Raw genomic sequence first — 7,582 nt, 5'->3', positions numbered from 1 at the left:
CAGCAAAATAAAAGAAGTGTCAGTGCTGAAAAAGAAACAAAAATTGAAAACTAAGTTCCCTAGTGCAGGGTGAAACGTTTACTCATGGTTTTGAAAAGGTAAAGATGATCATCATGTTCACTGTACTGTGTGCTCCTCATATTTCTGTGTTTCTCATGGACACGAAAATGACGTAAAAAACATGCAAACACTGCAACACACAGAACTTCTATTCAACAGTCAGCCTTGAAAACACAAATGAAGGTAAGTTCTCTTTTTACCCCACATGGTAACCAGAAACCTAGAAAAAGAAAAAGTAATAGCAGCAGAAGCATCCTTTGTGTTGCATTCAGTTCAACATAGCCATGGTTATGTTTCTGGGGCTGCTGGGACAGTTTTCTCCCACATTTGTTTCTAAATTGAAAAATGTCTGAGAAATATAAAAGTGGAAACACAGAGGCAATGAAAATGCTTTTGACAGTACTGGATCCATATTCAAAAGAGCAAACAATTAAGCAGTTGGAGAATTCTGTTTATTATTGTGTTTCTTTGGATGCATCCAACAAATAACACAGTAAAAGAATGAGATTTTCACTCTGCAGCGGAGTGTGCGCTGATATGAAACTTCCTGGCAGATTAAAACTGTGTGCCCGACCGAGACTCGAACTCGGGACCTTTGCCTTTCACGGGCAACTGCTCTACCAACTGAGCTACCGAAGCACGACTCACGCCCGGTACTCACAGCTTTACTTCTGCCAGTACCTCGTCTCCTACCTTCCAAACTTTACAGAAACTCTCCTGCGAACCATGCAGAACAAGCACTCCAGAAAGAAAGGATATTGCGGAGAGCTTCTGTAAAGTCTGGAAGGTAGGAGACGAGGTACTGGCAGAAGTAAAGCTGTGAGTACCGGGCGTGAGTCGTGCTTCGGTAGCTCAGTTGGTAGAGCACTTGCCCGCGAAAGGCAAAGGTCCCGAGTTCGAGTCTCGGTCGGGCACACAGTTTTAATCTGCCAGGAAGTTTCATATCAGCGCACACTCCGCTGCAGAGTGAAAATCTCATTCTGGAAACATCCCCCAGGCTGTGGCTAAGCCATGTCTCCGCAATATCCTTTCTTTCAGGAGTGCTAGTTCTGCTAGGTTCGCAGGAGAGCTTCTGTAAAGTTTGGAAGGTAAGAGACGAGGTACTGGCAGAAGTAAAGCTGTGAGTACCGGGGTGAGTCGTGCTTCGGTAGCTCAGTTGGTAGAGCACTTGCCCGCGAAAGGCAAAGGTCCCGAGTTCGAGTCTCGGTCGGGCACACAGTTTTAATCTGCCAGGAAGTTTCAACACAGTAAAACCTTTGCACTTGTGGTATGTTATTTTTCTTGTGAAGAACACGCCTGTATGTCTGAATCAGTTGCAGCAGAAATAAAAAGTGAGCTTACTAAAGCATCTTAACCACTGAAGAATGTCAGCATTTTTTTTGCTGGTAATTCAACCGCTAATTTTGGAAAGAATAAAAGTATGTAAGTCAAGCTATGCAAAATAAATCGAAACTCAACTGCAGAGGTATGTAACTGTCCTCTCTTGAATAACATCAAAAACCAAGCAGCAATTACTTATTAAGTACTTATTAGGATATATAATGGATTCCACTAATCTACTAAAGGACTTGGTGAACTAAAGGACTTTTTTTGCTTGGATGGACATTGAATGGTAGGAGATTTTAAACCACATAGCATAGCTGGCTATCTCTCGCTATGGCCCTACAGTGAATAATGATAAACTTTAAATCAATCAAATCTTACTTCCTCTCGCAAGAGTACACACTAAAGATACTCAGAGATTTTCTTGAAGATGAATTATTTTTGCCATGCAGGGTGACGTCAGCGACAATTGCTGATATTTCAACAGGCACATACTCTGTTATTTTCACGGCAAAACTGCAGCAAGTAAGTGCTGTGCAAAGGAATTTAAAATCCCAGTTATCAGTGCAAATCTGGGGAGACAGACACACACACACTCTCTCTCTCTCTCTCTCTGTGTGTGTGTGTGTGTGTGTGTGTGTGTGTAAAAACTAGCATCATCACAAACCAGAGATGACTCACGTCCAATAACAAACAGATGTGGTAACATAAACTCTGTCCCTCTGTTTTTTGACAAGGGAGAGAGGAGGATTCCATGCAGAATTTAAACAAGACCACCATCTCTAATTACAAAGTTATTTGCCAATTTAATTTCAACAGCTTCCTTAATAACAATATCCCAGTAGTTGGATGTGCATGCCAGAATCCCCATTTTGTTATAATCCATGGGATGGCCAGTGTCAAGATAAGGTTCTGCAATGACAGATTTGCTCAGCAGTTGTAAGCAGGTGTGATGCTTATGCTCAGTACATCAGTCCTGCACAGATATGAGGCATGTCAAACATTATTTGTCACATTTTGGGGAAATATGTGTAGTATATTTTTCAACCACCATCTAAGATCAGCGTCCCTTTTGATTCCAAAAGGTAGAGCACTTGCCTGCAAAAGGCAAAGGTCCCGAGTTCGAGTCTCGGTCCGGCACACAGTTTTAATCTGCCAGGAAGTTTGATATCAGTGCACACTCCGCTGCAGAGTGAAAATCTCATTCTGGAAACATCCCCTAGGCTGTGGCTAAGCCATACCTCCGCAATATCCTTTGTTTCAGGAGTGCTAGTTCTGCAAGGTTTGCAGGAGAGTTTCTGTTAAGTTTGGAAGCTAGGAGACGAGGTACTGGCAGAAGTAAAGCTGTGAGGACGGGGTGTGAGTCGTGCTTGGGTAGCTCAGTTGGTAGAGCACTTGCCCACGAAAGGCAAAGGTCCCGAGTTCGAGTCTCGGTCCGGCACACAGTTTTAATGTGCCAGGAAGTTTCATTTCAGTGCACACTCCGCTGCAGAGTGAAAATCTCATTCTGGAAACATCCCCTAGGCTGTGGCTAAGCCATGTCTCCGCAATATCCTTTCTTTCAGGAGTGCTAGTTCTGCAAGATTCGCAGGAGAGCTTCTGTTAAGTTTGGAAGGTAGGAGACGAGGTACTGGCAGAAGTAAAGCTGTGAGGACGGGGGAGTCGTGCTTGGGTAGCTCAGTTGGTAGAGCACTTGCCCATGAAAGGCAAAGGTCCCGAGTCCGAGTCTCAGTCCGGCACACAGTTTTAATGTGCCAGGAAGATTCATTTCAGCGCACACTCCGCTGCAGAGTGAAAATCTCACTCTGGAAACATCCCCTAGGCTGTGGCTAAGCCATGTCTCCGCAATATCCTTTCTTTCAGGAATGCTAGTTCTGCAAGATTCACAGGAGAGCTTCTGTTAAGTTTGGAAGGTGGGAGACGAGGTACTGACAGAAGTAAAGCTGTGAGTACCGGGCGTGAGTCATGCTTGGGTTGCTCAGTTGGTAGAGCACTTGCCCGCAAAAGGCAAAGGTCCCGAGCTCGAGTCTCCGTCCGGCACACAGTTTTAATCTGCCAGGAAGTTTCAGGATGATTTCAGTTTGCATAAGGCAGGTGTCTACCATATTCCTTGCAGTTGTGGCATGTCATACATTAGTCACATTATCAGGACTGTGGAGGACCAGTGCACTGAGCATAAGCAGCACACATGTGTACAACAGCCGAGGAAATCTGTCATTGCTGAAACTTATCTTGGCACATCTTCTCTTGACACTGGCCATCCCATGGCATATAATGACATTGAGATTCTTGCTTGCATGACCAACTATTGGGATATTGTTATTAAGGAAACTGCTGAAATTAAATTGGCAAATAACCTTATAAATAGTGATGGTAGTTTTGTTTGAATTCTGCATGAAATCCTCCTCTCTCCCTTGTCAGAAAACAGAGAGACAGAGTTTATGCTACCTCATCTGTTCATAATTAATTTTACTATTGATAACTTCTTACGTCAGTCATCTTCTTGTATGTCCATCCTTGTGGGTGGAGGTCTGGAGGACTACGGCCGTTCACTATTGTAAGAAAATGAAACACATACAGCTGTACTTAAGGTGCCATTTATTGTGTAGCTACCAGTTTCGGCACTTCAATGTGCCATCTTCAGGCCTTAGTCGATGTTGAAGGAGTTATCATGATCCATATATACAATGCATCAGTGGCCAATGTAATTGGTTTATGCAGACTACCTACAACAGTAACCTCTTATCTCCAACCGTCAACTGTATAACCCATTCAGGATAAACTGAGGCCTGAAGATAGTGCATTGAAATGCCAAAACTGGCAGCTACAAAATAAATGACATCCTAAGAACGGCTGCAAGTGTTTCATTTTCTTACAATCTGACATCTTTGGTTTGTGATGGCACTAGTGTTTACAGTGTGAGTGAGTGTTATCTTTCCAGAGTTTCTCTGAGAACAGAGGTTTTAAATTCCTTTACATAACACTTACTTGCTGCAGTTTTGCCTTGAAAATGGTAGGGTGTGCTCCTGTTGAAATATCAGCAGTTGTTGATGAAGCCACAAGGCTGCATTTTCATAAGTTATTTGAGCATTGTATACACCAGGAAAAAGTCAGGCCTCACATTATTTTTGGCATATCAGGGCTTTACAATGAACATTGATGGTTATTTTGCACCATTAAAGGCAAAACTTCACTCTGATGACGCACTTATGGCAGACAAATCTGACTCTATGACCCACTTTGTAACTTCTCTGAAACACAGAGAGGAAGATCATTTTGGCTCTGTCACACCCTCAGTCATCTTGAAGTATGCAAATGATGATCATGTCAAAACATTCAAAAGAGAAGTGGCTGATTACTTGCAGCGTAGTACACACTGTCTTGTCAAATGATTTAACTTTGAAGAGAGTGTTTACAAAGGTTTCAAACCATTTTCATTAACAGGGACAAAGTGTTCACTTTCAGAAGTCATAGAAGCGATTTCTCAATCTGAACCTCATATAGACGAGGATTTGATGTTCTAATGATACGTGCAATTAAACACCTTTTTCAAGGAGGAAGGGGAGTACTTTTTTGAGCTGAAGTCTGATAAGTGGATGGAATTCTTTCATCATTATGAAAACTGTGAAAACCTGTTCGAAGCTGTCTGTTTTGTATTTTCTATACTTCATTTCAATGCTCCTCCAGAAAGAATTTTCAGACTCTTGATGAACACTTGGTGAGCTGAGAGAAACTGTTTGTCAATGGCCACATTAGAAGCTGAATTAATGGTGAAGATGACTTACTCATTTGTTTACCTCCAGTTAGGCATTTTCTTGATGAGGAAGAAGAGAAAATCCTACTAAGGAGGTTGAAAAGCAAGCAGAATTATCAATAAGGGAAAGTGCAGTGCATTCTTATACTGTATTCTGATTTGTATGCCTATGTGTGTTTTATCTAGTCCTCATAAAAAAAGTCCTGATTATGTTCAGAAAAAACTTCGGAACCCTGCTGCATACATTCATGCTCTATGACAAGTCTGGTGGTATATTTTTAACTATTTGATATGGTTTGCTTTAAGAATCAGCCATAAAAATTGGACCGTGTGTTCGGAAGTCTATGTTCTCTGCAGAAATATGTTGTGGTAGATTCATCAAAATCTGTAAAAATGGAAAAGGAAAATGTTAACTTTTAATACTTGACAATTTTCTTCCAGTTTGGGCAAAGCACTCTGCCTTCTAGAATTCTTGGCCATGTCATAAAAATCTTGTAACACTTACAGCCACAGTTTAAATTCACACTGACCAAAAAGTACGGTCACTTCAGATTGCATTTAGTACAACAAATGTACTTCAGCTGTAGCATTTTGCAGATCGTTGGCAGAGGAAATTATTACTGACAAATCACAAAAATGTTTTGTACATTCTTTTTTACATTGCAGTCACTAGTAAACTTTCAGGTTTTCTATTGCAAGTTTAAAAATTCTAATTTTTATGTGGAACATTTGTCGAAATATACGGATATTAGGACAGTGTATTTCTAACTCTGGCCTAGTTGAGGTCAGTCCACAATATATAAGACTGTCACATGTTGATCTAATTGCAAGATAGTGATGCACAAAATGTACATGTTAGGAATAGTGTATCAAAATATTTTACAATTTTTCTTTCAATAGGTTCAAGGGATGAATGTTGAGATGTTACACCTCTAGTGCTTATTGTGTGCATTTCCTACATATTTAGAAAGAATACTATGCATAAAATAATAAGTGATCTAGTACTCTGCCTTGCAAACCACTGAAACAAATGACAAGAAAATTTATCATCTACAGGTCACATTCATACTTTATGATTTATTCATATTTATTTTGAATTATCATCTTCTAGTTATTTGTGTTTTAATTAGTATAGGCTTTTTTTAGCTTTATTACAATGAAAAAATTTTAGGTTATGTTAGAATTCAAAAATATCCTAATGAGGTAGGTCTTGGTATTCCTCAACATTATTGTGATGCAATTAAACCTGCTTGTAACTGCCTATTCCAGTTATGTCAAATTATTTGCTTTATTATTTTGCTCCTGTTTTGCTCCAATAACTCCTTTAGCTATCTGGGTAATTTTTCCTTATTTAACTTCCATATGTTTTTTTTCTATGGATAGTTATTTTTTATGTCATACTAGATTAAGCGTGTATGTTGTAAGAACTGAAAATTTTTCAGTGCAAATCGGGATATTATTTAACAGAAATAATTTTATTCAATTTTTTGTCTGAGTATATTTTGCATAACTGATATTGCACATTATAGTTTAATTGTAATGGAGGTGGGTTATGAAATATTAGGTTAAATTTATTAAAGTGAATTTGGTTTATTGTTCCTTTTGTTTCACAGTTTATCAAAATTTTAGTATTTATTTATTTTCTCAACTTAGGTAGATTTACAATAAAATTATAGTTAATGTATCACAATTATTGTTGAGTTAATTGTTTCCTAAGGTACCTAGTTTCTCAAGGAAAAAATATTTTTAAACTTAATTGGCTTTATCCAGGTGCTAGACTTAAATTTTTGTAATGATATTGAAATTAGTATATTTTGTTTGTAGTAGTTGTCATTGTTAATTTGTTAAAGGAAATGGCAAATTTGATTTCTGCATGTTTATCAGAAACATGTCATCCTGAGAATATTTTGATGTCTGGCCTGCTCACAGAGAAAATTTTAAAGAGCTATAGTGTTTTCAATGTGCAAAGGCAGCATAATCAGTAATCTCTTAATTAATGGTTGAAATAAAAGGCTTGACGGGAAATGAACCTGATTAATTTTGGAATTTAACTGTTAGCTTGAAAGTTTAATTTTTTCTTTAGGACAAGAAGATCCTATAGAGCTTGGCATTTTACTTTTTATGTAGTTTTTAGTTGGTCTCTCTATATTTCATGATAATGTTTTGTTTGGGTGACATGAAGGATAATTTATCACGACCCATAAGTTATGATCACAGTATTTAGTTACCTTAGGGATAACAGTGTAATTGTTTTCGAGACCTCATATTGCCAAAGCAGACTGCAAACTCAGTGTTGGATTGAAAACAACTTTCAGTGCAGGAATGTCTGTTTGACCTTTAAAATCTTACATGATCTGAGTCCAGAGCAGCAGGAGCAAGGCATAAATGTTGACATGTTATGTATAAAATAATTACCAATCTAGTGCTTTGCCTTGCAAAACACTG

General features: G+C 38.8%; 1 non-coding gene across 1 annotated transcript; it reads right to left on the bottom strand.

Annotated features, from left to right (window-relative positions):
• Positions 1–625: 625 nt before the first annotated feature.
• Positions 626–700, bottom strand: Trnas-uga (transfer RNA serine (anticodon UGA)). The gene has a single exon. It is a non-coding gene; the product is annotated as a tRNA-Ser (tRNA).
• Between the last annotated feature and the right edge of the window lie 6,882 nt (positions 701–7,582).

Source organism: Schistocerca nitens, chromosome 3, assembly GCF_023898315.1.
Source record: "Schistocerca nitens isolate TAMUIC-IGC-003100 chromosome 3, iqSchNite1.1, whole genome shotgun sequence".
In the NCBI taxonomy this organism is placed as follows: Eukaryota; Metazoa; Arthropoda; class Insecta; order Orthoptera; family Acrididae; genus Schistocerca; species Schistocerca nitens.
This window is presented reverse-complemented; position numbering and strand designations above follow the sequence as displayed.